This window comes from Heterodontus francisci, chromosome 13, assembly GCF_036365525.1.
Source record: "Heterodontus francisci isolate sHetFra1 chromosome 13, sHetFra1.hap1, whole genome shotgun sequence".
Lineage (NCBI taxonomy): Eukaryota > Metazoa > Chordata > Chondrichthyes > Heterodontiformes > Heterodontidae > Heterodontus > Heterodontus francisci.
In genome coordinates, this window is record NC_090383.1 from 113,907,007 (window position 1) to 113,930,518 (window position 23,512).

The following is a 23,512-nucleotide window of genomic DNA, read 5'->3' on the forward strand; positions in this document are numbered from 1 at the left end:
GGGGGCGGGGCACTTGGTGGCAGTAAGTCATGTGATAAAACCTTCAGGAAGACATTCAAACAGAGCTGGCAACTCAACTCCAGACTATAGCTGCGAGTTCCCAACAGCCTTTGTGGCCTCTTATCCCACTCAGCTGGCTCAATTCACATTCGCCTAGAGGCTTCTTCTCTGAGAATCACAGGCCACCTGCATACAAGAGAATGGACACCCAACGCTATTTAATTATTTGCCATGTGTCTGGATGGCTGGTTGTCCAATTTGCGATGGGACTGTTAGAAAGAACTTGAATGTTATTGCTGGATTCCCCAACATGTTGGGTGCAGTTGATCCTAAGTGCAGATGTGAGCACCAACAATAAATAACATCTGTCGAGCAGTCCTTACTGACTCACCTCCTTCAAGACTCCCAACAAACAATAGACAGTTTGATCCAAAGCCCATGCTCAGTAATCCCTCCAGCACCTGCACTGTACTGACTTGTCCCTCTGGCCACACATTGACTGTTTTCTGGATTTGAGACTGAGAGTTTTTACTGGCATTTTGGGATCTTAATCCATAATTCTATCAACTCATAATTAGTCTTATGGGACCCGAATTGAGTTAAATTCCATTTTGATTAGATGGGATTTTAACCCACGTATTGTCAAGATTCTATTCCATGTTTTTAATACTAGGCTAACACTTATACTGCATCACTTCTTTACCATCTTTCCAATGCTCATCTGACATCCTAGCTGGGATTTTACTGCCACAAGGTAATCCCACGTTGGGACCCAATGCGGTTTCCAAGCCCGCGAGGGAGGATAGCAGGGCCGTGGCAGGAATTTTCCCGTTGGCGGACAATTAAGAAGCCACCACCGGGACTGTTGTCTGAGCTGCCGGCCCATCAGAGGACTGGCAGCCCCAATGAGAGAGGTGGCCGCTGCCGAGGCTGCAAGGGAAAAGAGAAGGAACCTCCATATTGAGATGCCCTCACGCGCCAATAGAAAAATTTATTTCTGTGTCAGGGCCAGGCAGGCAGGCCCTGGCGATTGGAAGGGTAACCCCTCCAGCGATAGTGTCAGGGCTGCAGGGGTGGCCATTGCCACCAGGAGGCCCTCTCTTCGGCACATGGAGCCTCTGGAAACCAATGCCCACAACCTCCCCCCACAACCCGGGAAGCCACTGGGAGGCTGGCTCCATGCGGCTAGTGGCCTCCCTACATGGCGGGGGCTGTGCAGTTGCCAGCAAAATGCCAGCAGCCTGGGAAAATGGCCATCAATTGGACTTTTATTTCTGTAAATTAGCCACCTGCCTCCGGTCAATGGTCGGCCAAGTCACTGACGTTCCCGCCTCTGGGAATATTCCGTCAGTGTAAACATGTCGAGCCTCCCTCCCAACACCTCCCGCCAGCCCATCTCCAATGAGCAGATCAAATCCCAGCACTTGTTTGGGGGTAGGCCTCAATTTTCTCCAGCTAAACATTACGAAGATCAAAGAACATGTCTTTAGCCCCAAGGAAGGAAGAGCTAGCATTTATATAGCACCTTTCACAGCCTCGGGATATCCCAAAGCACTTTACAACCAATGAAGTACTTCTACTGATGCAATCAAATAAATGACCAGATTGTCTGTTTTCAGTGTTGGTCCAGCTTTAAATGTTGGCCAGGATATTTGGAAAACTCCTCTGCTCTTCTTCAAATCGTGCCATGGGATCTTATACATCCCTACAATCTCTATATCTCTACCTGGTCACTGTAGAGCCAGACTGTACACAACCTCAATGTCCTATACAATCTCAAGCTGAGCTTCCAATCCCACATCCTCTCTGTCACAAAGACCACCTGCTTCAACCACTGTAACATTGCCCACCTCCACCTGTACAATTGCAACTTGCATTAATATAGCACCTTTAATGTAGTAAAACATCCCAAGGCACTTCACAGGAGTGCAATCAAACCAAATTTGACACCAAGCCACACAGAGATATTTGGACAGGGGTCCAAAAGCTTGGTCAAGGAGGTAGATTTTAAGGAATGTCTTAAGGGAGGAGAGAGGGTCAGGGAGGTTTCGGGAGGGATTTCCAGTGCTTAGGGACCAAGCAGCTGAAAGCAATCCACGCCACTGGAAACCCTCATTTATTCCTTTGTCACTTCCTGACTCAATTATTCCAATTCACTTTTGGCTGGATCATTAACAATCCACAATGTCAGCCCATCTAAAACTCTGCTGCCTGTATCCTATCCAGAACCAAGCACAAATAGAGAGTGACACAAAAGCAAAATACTGGGAATCTGAAGCAAAAATAGAAAATGCTGGAAATACTCAGCAGGTCTGGCAGCATCTGTAGAGAGAAAAACAGAGTTGACGTCTCAGGTCGCTGAACTTTCATCAGAAATAAAGCGTGAATTGCCTGGGATGTGCGGGCCAGATTGAGGGAGCTTGCTGTCTGCACATAAGCCAAAGCATTGAGGCATCTGTTACTAATATTGCAGCATGGTTCCAATGCAATAGGTTTGAATACATTAAAACACATACTCCTTCATGCATCCGCCTCTTTACATGTACATGCACTGTGGAGTATTGAGTCTTGCAGTGTACCTTGAGATACAGTCCCTATACTGGAAGTGAAATAGCTTAAAATGGAAAATGTTGTTTCCTCAAGACCACATTAATTTACCTCCTAGAAATCATCACTCCTCGTCCTTCGTAAAGTGCATTCTTGTTAAGGGAACAAAATTGATGTTTTGTGGCTGTTACATGTAACTTTCCACCTGAAAGAAAGACTTACATTTATATAGCGCCTTTCATAACCATTTGGACATCTCATAGCACTTTATAACCAATGAAGTACTTTTTGAAGTGTAGTCACTGTTGTAATGTAGGAAATGTGGTAGCCAGTATGTGCACAGCAAGCTCCCACAAACAGCAATGTGATAATGGCCAGATATTCTGTTGATTGAGGGATAAACACTGGCCAGGGCATCAGGGAGAACTCCCCTGTCCTTCTCCGAAATAGTGCCATAGGATCTTTTTCTTTCCACCTGGCCATTGTTCATAAATGAAGCAGGTATTTTGGGGAAGAGAGGGTAGAGGGTCTGAGGTGTGATAGACAAAGTTAATGAACAAACAGAGCTGCATTTTACCGCTATCCATTTGACGTTACTATTGGCTAAAATTAATTCTTTCAGGAGATGCTTATGGTTTAGCTACCAATAGAATGCTGAGGAAATCTTCAGGGATGGATTTAGCACAATTAGAACTGTAGGAATATTGAACGCTATCGTCACAATGAGCCTCCAAAATACCTCTGTGCAGACAACAGATGTGCACAATGTACTTTACTTGCAAAAGGTGTTCCTAGCATCTGGGTGACGCCTGATTTGATCACCAGTTCTGAAATTTAGCCTTAGTGTAAATTATTAGGGTGAACAGTGAAGCAGATGGCTTCAGTCAAGTGACTGCAGTCAAGTAATTGTTAATGGCCATTCCATGCACTTTCTGGGAAATCTCACCGCTTAACATATTGCAGGAGCAGTGTAAAAATTCTTCATTGGATTGAGTAACTTTAAAGAAGGAAAGAATTGTGCATTTATACAGCACCTTTCACGTCCTCCGGTCGTCCCAAAGCATCTTGTAGCTAATGAAGAACTTGCTGAAGTGTAGTCACTGTTGAAGTGTGGGGAAATATGGCAGCCAACCTGTGCACAGCAAGCTCCCACGGACAGCAATGAGGTAACTGACCAGATTATCTGGTTTAGTGAAGTTGATTGAGGGATAGATATTGGCCAGGACATGACTTAGTGAATCGACAAGCCGATTTGAACTTCACCTGATTCATTTTTCCATTGACTTCAGGGTGGAGTTCAAAACAAGCTGTCCATTCGCTTCTGCCCAAGCTGAATCCCTTCATGGTCTTGACCCCTCGCTATCTCTGTAACCTTCCCCAGCCCTATCACCCTCTGAGATCTCTGCGCTCTTCCAATTCTGGCTTCTTGTGCATCCATTGCTCCATCACTGGCAGCTGTGCCGTCAGCTGGCTGGGCCCAAAGCTCTGGAATTCCCTCCCTAAACCTCTCCGCCTCTCCACTTCACTCTTCTCCTTTAAGATGATTCTTAAAACCTATCTCTTTGACCAAACGTTTGGTCACCTGTCCTAATATCTCCTTATGTGGCTCGGTGTTGACCATTTGTCTGATTACTCTACTATGAAGCATCTTTTGACCTTTTACTATGGTAAGGGTGCTATATAAATGCAAGTTGTTAAGTTGTTGTTATTAATTCTTTCTCTTTGCTATCCTAGACAGTATAAAAGAATACATTAATGATTCAGTTGTTGTTGAATTTATAGAGGCAAAGCTAGGGATGTACTCCTTGGAGCAAAGAAGATTGGGGGGAAGATTTGATAGAGGTGTACAGGGTTATGAGAGGTTCAGATAAGGTAGAAAAAAAAACTGTTCCCATAAACTGATGGTACAAGGACTAGGGAACACAGATTTAAGGTTTTGGGCAAGACATGCAGAGGGGATGTGAGGAAGAACTTTGTTACGCAGTGAGTGGTAATGTCCTAGAACTCACTGCCGATGAGGGCGCTGGAAGCGGAGACAGTGAGGAAATTGGATGGGCACTTGAGGGAAATAAACTTGCAGGACTATGGGAATAAAATGGGGGAATGGGACTGACTGGATCACTCTATATAACTGCTCAAAAATGGGTGGCAGGTCAGAAGATTGGACAGAATATAAAAAAACAACAAAGAATGAATAAAAGATTGCCATGGATGTCAAAATTAGAGTACCGAGAGAAAGCTAGCTAGAAATATAAAAACAGATAGTAAGAGTTTCTATAGATACTTTAAAAAGAAAAAACTTAACAAAGTGAACGTTGGTCCTATAGCAAGTCAGTCTGGGGAATTAATAAAGGAAACTAAGGGGATGGCAGATGAATTGATCAGGTCTTTTGCATCAGTCTTCACCATAGAGGACACAAGTAACATCCCAGAATTAGCTGTAAATCAGGAAATGGAAGGGAGGGAGGAACTCAGGAAAATTACAATCACCAGGGAAGTGGCACTGAGCAAATTGTTGGAGCTGCGAGCTGACAAGTGCCCGGGCCCTGATGGACTTCATCCTAGGGTCCGAAAAGAAGTGGCTAGTGAGATAGTTGATGCATTGGTTTTAATTTTCCAAAATTCCCTAGATTCCGGAAAGGTTCCATTCGATCGGAAAACAGTGAATGTAACTCCTTCATTCAAAAAGGGAGGGAGACAGAAAGCAGGAAACTACAGGCCAGTTAGCTTAACATCTGTCATAGGTAAAATGTTAGAAGCTATTATTAAAGACATTATAGCAGGGCATTTAGAAAAATTCAACATAATCAGGCAGAGTCAACATGGCTTTGTGAAAGGGAACTCATGTTTAACCAATTTATTGGCATTCTTTGAAGAAGTAACATATGCTGTGGATAAAGAGGTGGATGTATTGTACTTAGATTTCCAGAAGGCATTTGATAAGGTACCATATCAAAGGCTATTGTGGAAAATAAAAGCTCATGGTGTAGGGGGTAACATATTGGCATGGATAGTAGATTGGCTAGCTAACAGGAAACAGAGAGTAGGCATAAATGGATCATTTTCTGGTTGGCAAGCTGGGACGAGCGATGTGCCACAGGGATCTGTGCTGGGGCCGCAACTTTTTACAATTTATATAAATGACTTGGATGAAGGGACAGAAGGTATGGTTGCTAAATTTGCTGATGTTACAAAGATAGGTAGGAAAGTAAGCTGCGAAGAGGGCACCAGCATGGACCAGTTGGGCCAATTGGTCTGTTCCTGTGCTGTAAATTCTATGTAATACCCCAGAAATTGCCCTCAATATATTTTTAATGAATCTTTAAGATCAAGCAAAGTGATTTATTTTCCGTGAGGGATAATAAATATTTGATTTAAAAACAGAAGAGCGAGATGTTGAATTAAATGGCTGACCTATGTTATAGAACGACTTTAATCTTGTGTATTCCTCCAGAACAGACTGTTTTTTGGTTGTCTCACCCTCAACACATCTAATTAAACATGGAAAACTGCCCCTGCCACCTCCCCACTGCCCACTTTAAAATGAGTCAGGGATATAATCTGTTAAGAAGTCAGAAAATAAACATCTAGAAAGCCTGACAGAGCACAGAGGTTTTTCAAATTCTCAAGCTACTCATATGTTGAGCCCAGCGATGATAAAGTACTATCCAGTCTCCCTTTGACACTCAGGAAACTGTGTCTGACACCTGGTGCGAGAAGCTACAAACAGTAGCTGCCAGTTTAGCCAGACTGCCTCAGCCTTCCCTGAATGCTGGGAGTTGGACAGGTCACATCCTATGTCTGGCACCACCACTCTCCTTCTCCACATAAAGTCATTGCTTTCCATCTCAGTCTCATGTGCTCCCAGCCAAGGCAAACAGAAATGAAAAAAAACAAAGTAGGGGTTTCTTAGGGGGAAGAGAGATTTTGTGTGCTTCTTTTTAACATGGTTTTTCTTGGCTCACGGTCCCTGGTGCACATTCCACCCAGATTATGGAGTGCGTCTTAGGTTTCAAGAGAAATGACAATATGAATTGGCATCATGCTTGTTAAGTGTGAGGTTTATTTGTCAGAGCGAACTATAAAAAGCGCAAGAGTGAAGTTGCTGAACTCACCAAAACCAGACCTTTAAGATGCTCACGAAAGACTGGCATTTGTATAGCACCTTTCATGACCTCAGGATGTCCTAAAGTGCTGTATAGCCAATGAAGTACTTTTGAAGTTTAGCCATTGTTGTTATGTAGGAGAAATGCTGCAGCCAATTGTTACACAGCAAGCTCCCACAAACAGCAATGTGACAATGGCCAGATTTTATTTATTTATTTATTTAGAGATACAGCACCGAAACAGGCCCTTCGGCCCACCGAGTCTGTGCCGTCCAACAACCACCCATTTATACTAATCCTACACTAACCCCATATTCTCCACCACATCCCCACCATTCTCCTACCATCCTCCTACCATCTACCTACAACAGGGGCAATTTATAATGTCCAATTTGCCTATCAACCTGCAAGTCTTTGGCTGTGGGAGGAAGCTGATAATCAGCTTTTAGTCGATGTTGGGGTTGAGGGATAAATATTGGCCAAGACACTGGGGAGAATGCTCCTGTCCTTCAAAATAGCACCATGGGATCTTTTACATCCACTGAGAGGCCAGACCGGGCCTTGGTTTAATGTCTCATTTGAAAGAAGGCACCTCCACCAGTGCAGCACTCACTCAGTACTGCGCTGGAGTGTCACCCTGGATTCTGTGCTCAAGTCTCTGGAGTGGGACTTTCTAACTAAGAGGCGAGAGTGTCATGGCTGACTCCCAAGGGAGAGATATATATAATTTGAAAAGGAAAAATTTACAGGGCTATAGAGAAAGAGCGTGAAGAATGGGACTTATTGAATAGCTCTTTCAAAAAGCTGGCGCAGATACAATGACCCAATGGGCCTCCTTCTGTGCTCTAAGAGTCCATGTATAGTTTGAAGTAAAAAGAGTCAGGAGATCAGACAGTTCAATGGTCATACTCTGTAGTGAGCAGTGGCACTTTACTGTGATGCAAATAGAATGTTCCAGAACAGCTAGGAGCAAACATACACCTGAAATATTTACAGCACTCGCTCTTCAATCTATAAAATTAATACTCAAAGATGACACTCAATTTTAAATCACTTGATTGGTGCACGTACACGCTCATCTCTCTCTCTCTCTCTGTCCTTGTACCTCCTTTAAAATTATACCATTTAGTTTCTATTGCCTCTCCTCATTCTTCCTACCAAATTGTATCACTTCACAGCTTTAAGTTTCATCTGCCATATCTCTGCCCATTTCACCTGTCTATCAATCCCATTGTCTGTTACTATCCCGTTGACTACATTTCTGTGTTTTGTGTCATCTGCAAATTTTGAAATTAAGCCCTGTACACCCAAGTCCAGGTCATTTATATATTAAAATGTGCTTGTAACTAAGACATTGCCTACTCTACAACAGCAACTCTTTGAATGCTTAGTCCTCATGATGTGGATGTCACTTACATTTATTCCCATCTCTATTCCCTGACAACGGAGAGGCTTGCTAGGCCACTTCAGAGTTCAGTTAGGAGCCAACAATACTGGTTTGCAACTGGAGTCACAGACAAGTCAGTCTGGGTAAGGACGGCAGGTTTCCTTCCCTAAAGAACATTAGAGACCCGTTGGGTTTTTAATGATAATCCAACAGCTAAATGGTCATTTCGACTTAGTTATTTCCACTTTTTTTTTTAGGCCAAATTCATATTCTCAAACTGCCATGGTGGGATTTGAACTCACTAGATTATTAGTCCAGACCTCTGAATCACCAGTCTAGTAACATAAACTCTACATTATCATATCCCAAAAGCACTTCATTAGGTGCGGAGACTTTTAAGATATTTTGTGGATGTTGTCATGGAAGTGTTTTTTTACCTCTGTTTAAAAACTAAAGGGGGTCTGTGTGCCTTTAAGACTGAGAGCACTTTTTTATACTCTCTGGGAACAGTGTGTTAGCTGCAAGCCTATTTCCTAAGCAACAGCAAGAGAGAGAGGTCACATGCCATATTGTATCAGTCTCACTGTGTATAAAGCCTGGCTAGAACCAGTTTGAACTTGCAGACCGGCAAAGCGTGCTCTCCTGAAGGAAGAAAGAATTTGTCTCTCTCAGCAGAAAATCTATATTGGCCTACAGGCTGTGTTTCGCCTAAAGAGGAAAAGACCCCTGGAAAGGAACATTTGCATTATTGGAAGTAGCAAATTCTTTTTTACCTCCAGTCTCTAAGAAGTCTCTGCCTCAGGAGTGACTTTCTGTTGCCTTTCATGTTTCTGGGAGTTCTGGAAACTCAGTAAAGTTTCTGCTGATAGACTGCTAATTCAAAAATCTAAATAGACCTGTTGCTATACTCCTTGTTGAAAGATCTGTATAATGCTTACTGCAGTTGAAGTACTGTGAATGCCTATCTATTACAGACTGTTCATCAAACTCGCCTAGAGACTATGAGTGGCATCTGACTATTCATCTCCGGGACACCTCACCAAACTGGGAACATAACCCACCAAGACTTACAACCCAACTACTTATTCCTAAGAAACAGCTCTAATTTAAAACATAATTTTTAAACCAGTTAACCGTTGGTTTTTGAATGTATGTGTGTGTGCATGAGGGTAGGAGGAATAAGAAGTTATAAAGTCTTTTTAGACATAAATTTATCTTAGTATTGTTTAAGATTTAGTTTATGAATTTGTTGTTGTTTAAAGATACCTGGTTTGGTGTGTTTTATTCTGGGGATTAATAAAGTGTTTAATTTGGCTAATTTCTGGTAGGTGGGAAGCTTTAATACTATGCTGTGACCTGTGGAGTAATGGGACTGAATTGACAGTGCATTACTCCCGCCTCGGTCGTAACATATTAATTGGGGGCTCTTCCAGGATCCAAATCCAGCATCAATTACGTGAATTATAATGGGAGTAATAATTTGAAAGAGAAAAAATAAAAGGAACTGGGTTTCTTGTATAATAGGATAAAGGCTGTACCATCAGAATGGCATTAGCAGTTGCTGCAGAGTTTCTGGGAAAGGAGAATGTGTCCCTCCATGACTTGACAACTTTAACTAAGAATAACCTGAAAGATTTGGCAGAAAAATTGGAGTTAGAGTTGAAATCAGGTGCTAAAAAGCAGAGATATTTGATGTAATAGTCCAACATTTAAAATTGGAAGAAGGTAGTAAGTCAGAGAGTTATGCAGTGGAATTGGCTGGAATTCAGTTAGAAACAAATACAACTTGAGCAGGAAGAAGAAATAAAAAAAACTTGAGGCTGAAAAAGAATTAAGAAAACCTAAACAAGAAAAAGAAGCAGCAATAGCAATAAGAAAACTTGAACTTGAAAAAGAGGAAAGGGAGAAAGAGAGGGAATTTAGGTTAACAGAGATGGAAGTAAGACAAAGGGGTAGTCTTGAATCCAGGGAAAATTCTGGTCAGGAAGAATCTGAATTCAGCCCAGGACCCAGTGAAAAGCTGTTTAAATTCATACAAGTTCTTCCTAACTTCCTACGTAGAGGCATTTTTCATATCTTTTGAAAAAGTAGCCAAACAAATGAAATGGCCAAAGGAAAACTGGACATTGCTTATGCAAAGCAGGTTGATGGGCAGAACTCATGAAGTTTATGCCATGCTTCCTGAAGAGGCTTCTGCAGATTATCAGATGGCAAAAAAAGGTTATTCTCGCTGCGTATGAATTAGTCCCTGAAGCTTACCGTCAGAAGTTTTAGAACTTACAGAGATTGGCTGGGCAGACATATGTAGAATTTGAGAGGGTGAAACAAAAAAATTTTAATCATCGGATACGGGCATTAAAGATGGAAACCATGTACGTGAACCTTAGAGAATTGATTCTCTTGGAAGAGTTTAAAAATTCAATCCTGTCAGTAGTGAGAACTCATGTAGATAACCTGAAAGTTTCAAAAGCTAGGCAAGCAGCAAAAATTTCTGATGATTTTGAGCTTGTGAATAAGCCAAAACCTTTTGTCCGTCACCCCCATAACCCTGAGAAGGATAGAAAGTGGGAGAGTGAAAGCAAGGCAAGTAGCTGAGGACAAGAAGGATCAGCTGGGAAAGCCCCAGGATCACCTGCTCAGGTCAGAAAAGAAGCTGCTGAGGGTAGAAGTGAGGTCCGTAAGCTGAAGTGTTGTCATTGCCAAAAAATGGGTCATCTTCGTTCAGAATGCTAGAGGTCGCGAGGTAAACCCATAGGATTTGTTGGGGTACACAAAGCTAATGCAGAGAAAAGAGCGTTGACTGAGAGTCCAGGAGACCAGGCTTTAGCTTTCATGGCAGTTGTAAAACCAGACAAAAAAAACCAAGTGAGTGTAGAGGTTAAGAATAAGATACCCAAAAGTTATAATGAATTCTTGTCCAAGGGAAAAGTAACTCCATATCCTTTAAGTGAGGCAGGAAAATCTATCATTGTACTCAGGGATACAGGAGCAACCCAAACACCTTTGCTGGGAAAAGGTTCAGCATTTCCACCAGAGAGCACCCTGAATGCTAAAGTTTTAGTTAATAGAATTGGCGGGGAGTATATACTCGTACCTTTATATAAAGTATGCCGAGAGAGTGACCTAATATCAGGGCTGGTAACTGTAGGAGTTGTCCATAGTTTGCCAGTAGAGAGAATTGATCTACTCCTGGGAAATGATTTGGCCGGATCAAAAGTATCAGTTTCTCCAATAATTACAGAGAAACCAAGTGAAGTTAAAGAAACGGAGCAATTACTGGAACAAGTTCCAGGAATATTTCGTGCGTGTGTGGTAATGCGAACAATGGCTAAACAAGATCCATTGTCAGAGGTAAAATAGGCATTAGAAGCACATAGCCGAGTATCTGAAATCTTATTTGGGGATTTAGATAATCCAAATTAGATGTTTAACAGATCTTCTATAATTGCAGAACAGCAAGCTGATCCAGAGTTATACAGAATAGCACAATCGGCTCTGACAGAAGCTGAGGTGAAAGGCGTTCCAGAAGGTTATTATATTGAAGACGGGGTTTTGAGGAGGAAATGGAGAGTGCCTCATAGACCTGCGGACAAAGACTGGACAATTGTTGAACAGATAGTGGTACCACCTAAATATCACCAGGAATTATTAAGGTTAGCACATGACATTCCTTTTGCAGGACATGGAGGATTCGGAAGACTAAATCACATATAAGTCAACATCTTAAAGCATACCAAGCCAATATGAAAAAATGGGCAGACAAGAATGCAAAGGCCCGCAATTTTGAACCAGGGGATGAAGGATTGGTATGGTTACCCTTACAAAATGAACCATTAAAAGCACAGTTCAGTGGTCCATATAAAGTGATAAAAAGAGTGGGTAAGGTAGATTACTTGAGTGACACCCCTGATCACCGGAAGAATCACAGAATCGTTACAGCGCAGAAGCTGGCCATTCGACCTACTGTGTCCTCACCGGTTATCTGAAAGAACAACTCCCTCAGTTCCATTCCCCCGCCTTCTCCCCAAAACCCTGCACATTCTTCCTTTTCATGTAACTGTCTAATTCCCTTTTGAATGCTTCAATTGAACCTGCCTGCACCACGTTCTCAGGCAGCACATTCCAGACCTTAACTGCTCGCTGCGTGAAAAAGTTTTCCTCATGTCACTTTTGCTTCTCTTTCCAAGTACTTTAAATCTGTGCCCTCTCATTCTCGATCCTTTCACAAGTGGGAACAGTTTCTCTCCATCTACTCTGTCCAGACCTCTCATGATTTTTGAATACCTCTATCAAATCACCCCTCAGCCTTCTCTTCTCCAACGAAAACAGTCCTAACTTCTCCAATCTATTTTCATAACTGAAATTCCTCATCCCTGGAACCATTCTAGTGAATCTTTTCTGTACTCTTTAATCCCCTCACATCTTTTCTGAAGTGTGGCACCCAGAATTGGATGCAGTACTCCAGCTGAGACCCAACTAGTGTCTTATACAAGTTCAACATAACTTCCTTGCTCTTGTACTCTATGCCACTATTAATAAAGCCCAGGGTACTGTATACTTTATTAACCGTGCTATCAACCTGTCCTGCCACCTTCAATGACTTATGCACATATACACCTAGGTCCCTCTGCTCCTGCACCCCCTTTAGAATTGTACCCTTTATTCTATTTTGTCTCTCCATGTTCTCTCTACCAAAATGAATCACTTCACATTTCTCTGCATTGAACTTCATCTGTCACCTGTCTGCCCACTCCACCAACTTCTCTATGTCCTTTTGACATTCTACTCTATCCTCCTCACATTTCACAATGATTCCAAGTTTTTTTATCATCTGAAAATTTGAAATTGTGCCATGTGCACCAAGGTCTAGGTCATTAATATATATCAGGAAAAGCAAGGGCCCCAACACTGATCCCTGGGGAACTCCACTACAAACCTTCCTCCAGCCTGAAAAACATCCATTAACCACTACTCTTTGTTTCCTGTCACTCAGCCAGTTTCGTATCCATGCTGCTACTGCCGCTTTTATTCCATGGGCTACAAGTTTGCTCACAAGAGTGTTGTGTGACATTGTATCAAACACCTTTTGAAAGTCCATGTACACCACATCAACAGCATTGCCCTCGTCAATCCTCTCTGTTACCTCCTCAAAAGACTCCAGCAAGTTAGTTAAACAGATTTTCCCTTAAGAAAACCATGCTGGCTTTCCTTAATTAACTCGCATCTGTCCATGTGACTATTGATTTTGTCCCAAATTATTTTTTCTGGAAGTTTTCCCACCACCGAAGTTAAACTGACTGGGCTGTAGTTGCTGGGCTTATCTTTACATTCTTTTTTGAACAAGGGTGTAACATTTGCGATTCTCCAGTCCTCTGGCACCACCCCAGAGTCTAAGGAAGACTGAAAAATTATGACCAGTGCCTCTGCGATTTCTACCCTCACTTCCCTCAGTATCCTTGGATGCATTTCATCCAGCCCTGGTGCTTTATCCACTTTAAGTACAGACAGCCTATCTAATACTTCATCTTTATCAATTTTAAACCCCTCTAGTGGCTGACATGCCTCCTCTTTCAACATTGCCTGGGTTGCAACTTCTTCCTTGGTAAAGACAGATGCAAAGCATTCATTTGTTACCTCAGCAATGCCCTCTGCCTCCATGTGTAAATCCCCTTTCTGATTCCTAATCGGCACCACACCTCCTTTTGCAACCTTTTATTATTTATATGTCTATAGAAAACTTTGGGATTTCCTTTAATGTTAGCTGCCAGTCTCTTTTCATGCTCTCTCTTTGCTTCTGTTATTTGCTTTTCACTTCCCCCCTGGACTTTCTATATTCAGCCTGGTTCTCAACAGTATTTTCTACCTGCCATCTGTCATAAGCACACATTTTCTTCTTTATCTTAATCTCTACCTTTTTTGTCATCCACGGAGTTCTGGATTTGTTTGCCTTACTTTTCCCCTTCGAGGGAACATACCTCGAATGAGCCCAAACTATCTCTTGTTTGAAGGTATTGTTCATCGATCGGTTTTCCTGCCAGCTTTTGACTCCAATTTATTTGCCCCAGCTCCATTCTTACCCCATTGAAGAATTGGGGTAAGATAGAAGAATACAACAGAAGAATCGGTTGTGTCGCATCAATATGTTTAGTTTAGTTTAGTTTAGTTTAGAGATACAGCACTGAAACAGGCCCTTCGGCCCACCGAGTCTGTGCCGACCATCAACCACCCATTTATACTAATCCTACACTAATTCCATATTCCCACCACATCCCCACCTGTCCCTATATTTCCCTACCACCTACTTATACTAGGGGCAATTGCTAATGGCCAATTTACCTATCAACCTGCAAGTCTTTGGCATGTGGGAGCAAACCGGAGCACCCGGAGGAAACCCACGCAGACACAGGGAGAACTTGCAAACTCCACACAGGCAGTACCCAGAATTGAACCCGGGTCACTGGAGCTGTGAGGCTGCGGTGCTAACCACTGCGCCACTGTGCCGCCCCATATTGTAAAAGCAATATTATCACAGGGAGGAGGATAAGCCAGTACAGGAATGTCAGATAATGGGGACTGTTGAGAAGGAAAAGGATAGTGAGGGTGATGCAGAAGGAAGCCTAGACAATTCTCAGATTGAACCTCCAATTATCTGGTTAACAAATAAAGAACGGCTAGGAAAATTGGACAACGTGCTTTTGTACTTAGATGCAAAACAACATGAAGACCTAACCAGGCTTTACAGAACAGAATCTGTAGGGATAAGCCAGGATGTACAATCTTAGCCACACATGATGTGGATATAGGGGGATCTGTTCCTTTAAAACAACATCCTTACCACTTATGTCCAAACAGGCCCAAGTAAGAGCAGAAATCCGATACATGCTAGAAAACAGCTTAATTGAACCTAGTCAAAACAGCTGGAGTTCACCAATAGTCTTAGTGCCTAAACCTGACAGGTCAACCCAACTTTGCATAGACTACAGAAAAGTCAATGCAGTAACGAAGGCAGACACCGACCCAATTCCTCGCTTAGAAAACTGTATTGACAGAGTGGGCAGTGCTAGGTTTCTTACAAAGATTGACTTGTTAAAGGGAGACTGGCAAGTTCCTTTGACTCCTCGAGCTAAAGAAATATCAGCTTTTGTCACACCTTTATTAGGGCCGGGTGATGGCATTCGGGCTAAAAAATGCCCCTGCCCCTTTTCAAAGATTAGTGAATCAGGTGGTAGCCAGTGTTCCCATCTGTGTAATGCATCTGGATGATGTACTTATATACAGTCATACCTGGAAAGAACACACAAAACAGCTAAAAACTCTGTTTAAAAAACTGCAAGCAGTGGACTTAATGATAAATCTGGCAAAAAGCGAATTTGAAAAAGCAAGAGTAACGTACCCTGGACATATAGTGGTCCAATGAAAAATATTGCCAAGAATGGCAAAAGTACAAGCCTTAGTGGAGTTCCCTATTCCCGAAACTAAACATGAAATAATGAGGTTCTTAGGAATGTGCGGTTTCTACTGGAGTTTTGTACAGAATTTTAATTCTGTAGCTGCTCCATTAACCAATTTTCTACAAAAAAAGAAAACCAAAGTAGTATGGTCAGATGAGTGCCAGGCAGCTTTTGAAAAGCAAAAGGCAATCTTAAACTAATAAACCAGTGTTGGCTGCTCCAAACTTTGCTAAACCCTTCAATTGAGCGATTGAGGCTAGTGACCTGGGGGTTGGTGCAGTTCTATTGCAGGATGACGAATCGGGCATAGAGTACATCGGGCATAGGGTACTTTTCAAGCAAACTGGATCGCCACCAAAGGATGTATCCCACTGTAGAAAAAGAAATATTACGACTATTGCTGGCTCTTAGACATTTGGATGTGTATGTCTGCCAAGACTATAAAGAAACACTAATACACACTGACCATTACCCATTAACTTTTGTGGAAATATTTAAAAGCAAAAATGCTAGAATATTCAGATGAAGTTTGTTGTTGCAGCCTTATCATTTGAAGATTGTATATATCTCAGGGAAAAACAATGTTATTGTGGATGCTTTATCATGAATTTAACCTTGTTAAGTTACATGATTAATGATGGTACAAAGAAAAATTCTGTTAATTACCAGTAGAGTGAATAGGAGCATGAATGTGAAAATGTATTTAGAGTGTTTTTTCAGTTTCTGTTTTGCATTGTAATTAAATGCATTTTTAGAATGGGATTTTATTCCACCAAGGACAGAGGTGTCTTGGAATTGTTTTTTTTCCCTCTGTTTAAAAACTAAAGGGGGTCTGTGTGCCTTTAAGACTGAGAGCACTTTTGTATACTCTCTGGGAACAGTGTGTTAGCTGCAAGCCTATTTCCTAAGCAACAGCAAGAGAGAGAGGTCACATGCCATATTGTATCAGTCTCACTGTGTATAAAGCCTGGCTAGAACCAGTTTGAATTGTCAGACCGGTGAAGCGTGCTCTCCTGAAGGAAAAAAGAATTTGTCTCTCTCAGCAGAAAATCTACATTGGCCTACAGGCTATGTTTCGCCTAAAGAGGAAAATACCCCTGGAAAGGAAAATTTGCATTATTGGAAGTAGCAAATTCTTTTTTACCTCCAGTCTCTAAGAAGTCTCTGCCTCAGGAGTGACTTTCTATTGCCTTTCGTGTTTCTGGGAGTTCTGGAAACTCAGTAAAGTTCCTACTGATAGACTGCTAATTCAAAAATCTAAATAGACCTGTTACTATACTCCTTGTTGAAAGATCTGTGTGACGCCTACTTCAGCTGAAGTAATGTGAACACTTATTTATTACAGACTGTTCATCAAACTCGCCTAGAGACTATGAGTGGCATCTGACTATTCATCTCTGGGACACCTGACCGAACCGGGAACGTAACCCACTAAGACTTACAACCTAGCTATTTATTTATTCCTAAGAAACCGCTCTAATTTAAAACATCACTTTTAACACTGGTTAGCAGTTGGTTTTTTAATGTATCTGTGTGTGCATGAGGGTTAGGATGAATAAGAAATTATAAAGTCTTTTCGGACATAAATGTATCTCAGTATTGTTTAAGATTTAATTTATTTATAAATAGTTAATTTGTTGTTGTTTAAATATACCTGGTTTGGTGTGTTTTATTCTGGGGTTAATAAAGTATTTAATTTGGCTAATTTCCAGTAGGTGGGAAACTTTAATAATGTGCTGTGACCTTTGGAGTAATGGGACTGAATTGACAGTGCATTACTACTGCCTCAGTCATAATAATGTGAAAGCTCTTTCTTTCTTTCTGGACCACAGTAGTTCAAGAAGCCAGCTCGCCACCACCTTCTCAAGGGCAATTAGGAATGGGCAGCAAAAGCTGGTCTTGTCAGCGACACCCACATCCCATGAAACAAATGACGCAGCATGATCCCGATCTGCCAGTCAATAGATGACACATGTCAATGCTGAGGCAGATGGTCATTCCAAGAATTAATCAAATAACCACTTTGTAATTTCTCATTTTATTGGGAGAATTTTTCAAGCAAGTGTTCCACAGACCTAATCTAAAATTTGAGGGGGTAGAGGAGGAGAGGAATGGGGGAGAGATTTCCTCCAGTCACCATTTGTAGCAAAATGGTGAATGCAAGTCTAAGGAACATTGGTTTGTCTGTTCGTTGGTGTCATTATCTTCCCAGAAGGTTGACCGCCATGGATCTCCACCTCTGTCTGTCCTGTGCTCTTCTTACACATTCTGCATAGGTCAACTACATCCAGTCCATTATATCCATCATCCATTTTCTTCCCTGCTTCCCTCTCCTAAGTTTTTCATTGATCTTTCCTTCCAATATTTATTTCAGTCTACCTTCTGCTCTAATGATGTGACTGAAATATTGTATCTTTCTCTCTTTGATGTTATGCACTAATTTCCTCTTTTCTCCAGCCATTTCCAGCACTTCCTCATTAGTCTTTCTGTCTGTATAGGATATGCAGAACATCCTCAGATATGTCCGCATCTCAAATGCATTCAACTCATCAATAGCGTCTTTGTTTGTTGTCCTTGTCTCCAAGGCATATATCATAGATGACAAAATGTAGCACCTCAGCATTCTTTTCCCAAGATTCAGGTTCAGTTTCTTTGAGGTTAACAAGTCCTTCATTCTGACAAAGTTGGTCTTGGCTATCTCAATTCTCCTTCAGATCTCACAATCTGATCTCCCATCATCTGTAATAATCTGCCCAAGATATGTTAACCTTTTCATTTGTTCCAGAACTTGTCCACTTACTTCAGTTTTAACTTCCAGGGTTATGTTTCCGCTTATCACCCATTGTCTTGATTTTCTTCACATTTATTCTTTATCCATGTTCCACACTCTTTGCATTCCACTTTGTTCACAATTTCCTGTAGGGCCTCTTCTGACTCTACAATCAGGGCAGTGTCTTCTGCGTATCTCAAGTCGTTGATGTTCAACCCACCAATGTTACAACTTTGCTAAACACAACAGTCAGAGAACATCCTTCCCCTTACCTCCCCGTGTGTGCTCATTTTGACCACCTGCATGGGATAAGGTAATAAAATGTCACTTTTGTGCACTCCCATTAAAATTAAAATAATGCTCTCCCGCTGGGTGAGGCTCCACACCGGCAGCGCTAGCATGGGATGTGTCCCATAAATATTTAAAGCTTAATTGCAATTTGGACATCAGGTTTTCCTGACCTGAGGCAAAGGAAGTTGCTGCATGCTTTGGAAAACCCTTGATAATTTATTCATTGCAATACATTACAAGAGACGTTTGATTCAAGTCCAAGTGATAAATGAAGTGGTCACAACATCCCATTTCTTTCAGCTTTCACCAGTTTGACTTGGCAGAACAATTAAACTGAACACTTAAACCTCCCATTGTTAATGCTGGGAAAGAACTCTGGATTAGAGGTAGAAAAGGTAGCAAGCTCACAATTAGGTAGCATATATGCGAACAGAAAACCACCCAAGGGGTGCTCTTTCACTCCTCCCCTTCCTTCCCTTCCCCCCCCCCACCCCCCACCCCTTGCCTCTTCTCCTCCTCACCTCTTCCTCTCCTCTCCTCCTCCTCATCCTCCTTCCCACTTTCTCCCCCTCCCCCATCTCCTCTGCCATCTTCCCCTCTTTCCTTCACCCTGGCACCCCTCCCTCCCCCTCTTCCCTTCCTTCTCCTCCTCCGTCTTTCCTCACCCCCCGCCCCTACTCTCTCCCCTTCCCTCTCATGGGTTGATATCATGAATCGAGGGGGAGCAGAAGATAAAAAGCTTAAAGAGACAAATGGCTCTTTTTCTTCCTCAAACACTGCTCCTATATCGAACCCACAGGAGTTGACCGCTACTGGAGAAATAGATTTACACAGATCTAGTTGACCAATAGGAATCTGCAGCATCTGGACTATTTCCTGTGGGGTGACCTGATCTGACCTGTGAGCTCACTGGCAACAACAGAAGGCTGTCTTGGAATAAAATCCACATTTATCTGGGCTGTTCTTGTCACTCATACTTATGACAGGAGGCTATTATTCATTTAACAAACCTTTTCCAGCCAGCCTGTTGAAATCTCACAGTGCAATATTAGCAACTAATGAGTCAGCAGGTTGCTATGCGACTTCTTCACTCTCTGATTTAACTGTTTAAACAGTTATGAGTCCCTTTCCTATCCTGAGTGGCGTGAAACAGGGCTGTGTTCTCGCACCCACACTTTTTGGGATTTTCTTCTCCCTGCTGCTCTCACATGCGTTCAAGTCCTCTGAAGAAGGAATTTTCCTCCACACAAGATCAGGGGGCAGGTTGTTCAACCTTGCCCGTCTAAGAGCGAAGTCCAAAGTACAGAAAGTCCTCATCAGGGAACTCCTCTTTGCTGACGACGCTGCTTTAACATCTCACACTGAAGAGTGCCTGCAGAGTCTCATCGACAGGTTTGCGGCTGCCTGCAATGAATTTGGCCTAACCATCAGCCTCAAGAAAACGAACATCATGGGGCAGGACGTCAGAAATGCCCCATCCATCAATATTGGCGACCACGCTCTGGAAGTGGTTCAAGAGTTCACCTACCTAGGCTCAACTATCACCAGTAACCTGTCTCTAGATGCAGAAATCAACAAGCGCATGGGTAAGGCTTCCACTGCTATGTCCAGACTGGCCAAGAGAGTGTGGGAAAATGGCGCACTGACACGGAACACAAAAGTCCGAGTGTATCAAGCCTGTGTCCTCAGTACCTTGCTCTATGGCAGCGAGGCCTGGATAACGTATGCCAGCCAAGAGCGACGTCTCAATTCATTCCATCTTCGCTGCCTCCGGAGAATACTTGGCATCAGGTGGCAGGACCGTATCTCCAACACAGATGTCCTCGAGGCAGCCAACGTCCCCAGCTTGTACACACTACTGAGTCAGCGGCGCTTGAGATGGTTTGGCCATGTGAGCCGCATGGAAGATGGCAGGATCCCCAAGACACATTGTACAGCGAGCTCGCCACTGGTATCAGACCCACCAGCCATCCACGTCTCCGCTTTAAAGACGTCTGCAAACGCGACATGAAATCCTGTGACATTGATCACAAGTCGTGGGAGTCAGTTGCCAGCGATCGCCGGAGCTGGCGGGCAGCCATAAAGACAGGGCTAAAATGTGGCGAGTCGAAGAGACTTAGCAGTTGGCAGGAAAAAAGACAGAGGTGCAAGGGGAGAGCCAACTGTGCAACAGCTCCGACAAACAAATTTCTCTGCAGCACCTGTGGAAGAGCCTGTCACTCTAGAATTGGCCTTCATAGCCACTCCAGGCGCTGCTTCACAAACCACTGACCACCTCCAGGCGCGTATCCATTGTCTCTCGAGATAAGGAGGTCCAAAAGAAAGAAAAAAAGAAAGAACAGTAAGCTAGTGGGCACTGTGCTGCATTGGTTCAAATCACCCTTTAGCTCTGTGAAGTTAAATTCCATATATCTGGTCAGAATTAAAAATGACAATAAAAGCTGTCGGATTGTTGTAAAGAACCCAAGTGGTGTGAGAATGCAGCTTTGATATAACTTGACCAAACTCAAAAATGGGCTAAATTTTACCAGCAAGGCCAAAGGACATTTTCAAAGTATACTGTTCTGCTGAGTGCTACAAGCTGCTTTTCACAGATAAGGAGGACCTTGGGCAGGAGTGAACTGCTGAGGCTATAACTGGTAAAAGACATTCCTAAGCCTGATGAGGTGGATGAAAAGATCTGGGAAGCAACCCTCAAAGATTACACATATTGACTGGGAACTGAACTTAACAGTGGGCTTTTACTACATGGTTTTAAATCATAAGGTCATAAGAACTAGGAGCAGGAGTAGGCAATTCTGCCCCTCGAGCCTGCTCCGCCATTCAATACGATCATGGCTGATCTCGTCTCGGCCTCAAATCCACTTTCCTGCCCGTTCTCCATAACCCTTCAACCCATTACTAATTAAAAATCTGTCTATCTCCTCCTTAAATTTACTCAATGTCCTGGCATCCACCGCACTCTGGGGTAGTGAATTCCACAGACTCACGACCCTTTGAGAGAAGTAATTTCTCCTCATCTCTGTTTAAATCTGCTACCCTTTATCCTAAAACCATGACCTCTCATTCTAGATTTCCCCACAAGAGGAAACATCCTCTCTACGTCTACTTTGTCAAACCGTTTAATCATCTTATATACCTCAATTAGATCGCCTCTCATTCTTCTAAACTCTAGAGAGTAAAGGCCGAAACTGCTAAATCTCTCTTCATAAGATAAACCCCTCACCTCTGGAATCAATCTCGCGAACCTCCTCTGAACTGCCTCCAATGCAACTACATCCCTCCTCAAGTAAGGGGACCAAAACTGTACACAATACTCCAGGTGCAGTCTCACTAATACCTTGTACAGTTGGAGCAACACCTCCCTACTTTTATATTCTATTCTTTTAACAATAAATGCCAAAATTCCATTTGCCTTCCTTATTTTGATGTATAGATTATATAGATAAAGAGCTTGACATACCACAACAACATATATTTATATGTGCCTTTAACGTAACAAAACGTCCTAAGGCGCTTCACAGGAGCATTATAAAACAAAGCATGACACTGAGCCACAAAAGGAAATAGTAGGTCAGGTGAACAAAAGCTTAGTCAAAGAGGTAGGTTATAAGGAGTTAGGTTATAAAGGAGGAAAGCAAGGTGGAGAGACAAAGAGGTGTAGGGAGGGAATTCCAGAGCTTGGGGCCTAGGCAAAAGCAGGGATGCACAAGAGGCCAGAATTTGAAGAGCGCAGATATCTCTGAGGGTGAGGAACATAGGAACATGAGTAGGCCATTCAGCCTATCGAGCCTGCTCCACCATTCAATATGATCATGGCTGATCATCTGCTTCAATGCCTTTTTCCCCACACTATCCCCATATCTCCTTCATGTCATTGGTATTTAGAAATCCGTCAATTTCTAATTTAAACATACTCAATGACTGAGCTTCCACAACCCTCTGGGGTAGAGAATTCCAAAGATTCACAACCCTCTGAGTAAAGAAATTTCTCCACATCTCTGTCCTAAATGGCTTCCCCCTTATTTTGAAATTGTGTTCCCTTGTTCTAGACTCCCCAACCAGGGGAAACATCTTACCTGCATCTACCCTGCCTATCCCTTTAAGTATTTTGTAGGTTTCAATGTGTTCACCTCTCATTCTTCGAAACTCTAGAGAAGACAGGCCCAGTTTCCCTAATCTCTCTTCATAGAACAGTCCCGTCAACCCGGGAACAAGTCTGGTGAATCTTCGTTGCACTCCCTCTATGGCAATAATATCCTTCCTAAGGTAAGGGGACCAAAACTGCACACAGTACTCCAGGTGCGGTCCAACCAAGGTTCTATACAATTGAAGCAAGACTTCACTACTCCTGTACTCAAATCCTCGCGATAAAGGCTAACATACCATTAGCCTTCCTAATTACCTGCTGCACCTGCATGTTAGCTTTCAGTGACTTATTGACAAGGACACCTAGGTCCCTTTGTACACCTACTCTTTCTAATCACTTACCATTTAAGAAATACTCTGCACATCTGTTTCTCTTACCAATGTGGATAACCTCACATTTTTCCACATTATATTCCATCTGCCACGTTCTTGCCCACTCACTAAGTTTGTCCCCCTGAAGCTGCTTTGCATCTTCCTCACAACACACATTCCCACCGAGTTTTGTGTCACCTGTGAACTTAGAAATATTACATTTGGTCCCCACATTCAAACCATTGATATATATTGTGAACAGCTGGGGCCCAAGCACTGATCCCTGCAGTACCCCACTAGTCACAGCCTGCCAATATGAGAATGACCCATTTATTCCTACTCTCTGCTTTCTGCCTGTTAACCAATCCTTAATCCATGCCAGTATATTACCTCCTATCCCATGTGCTTTAATTTTGCTAACCAACCTCCTGTGGGGGACTTTATCAAAAGCCTTCTGAAAATCCAAGTATACCACACCTACCAATTTCCCTTTGTCAAT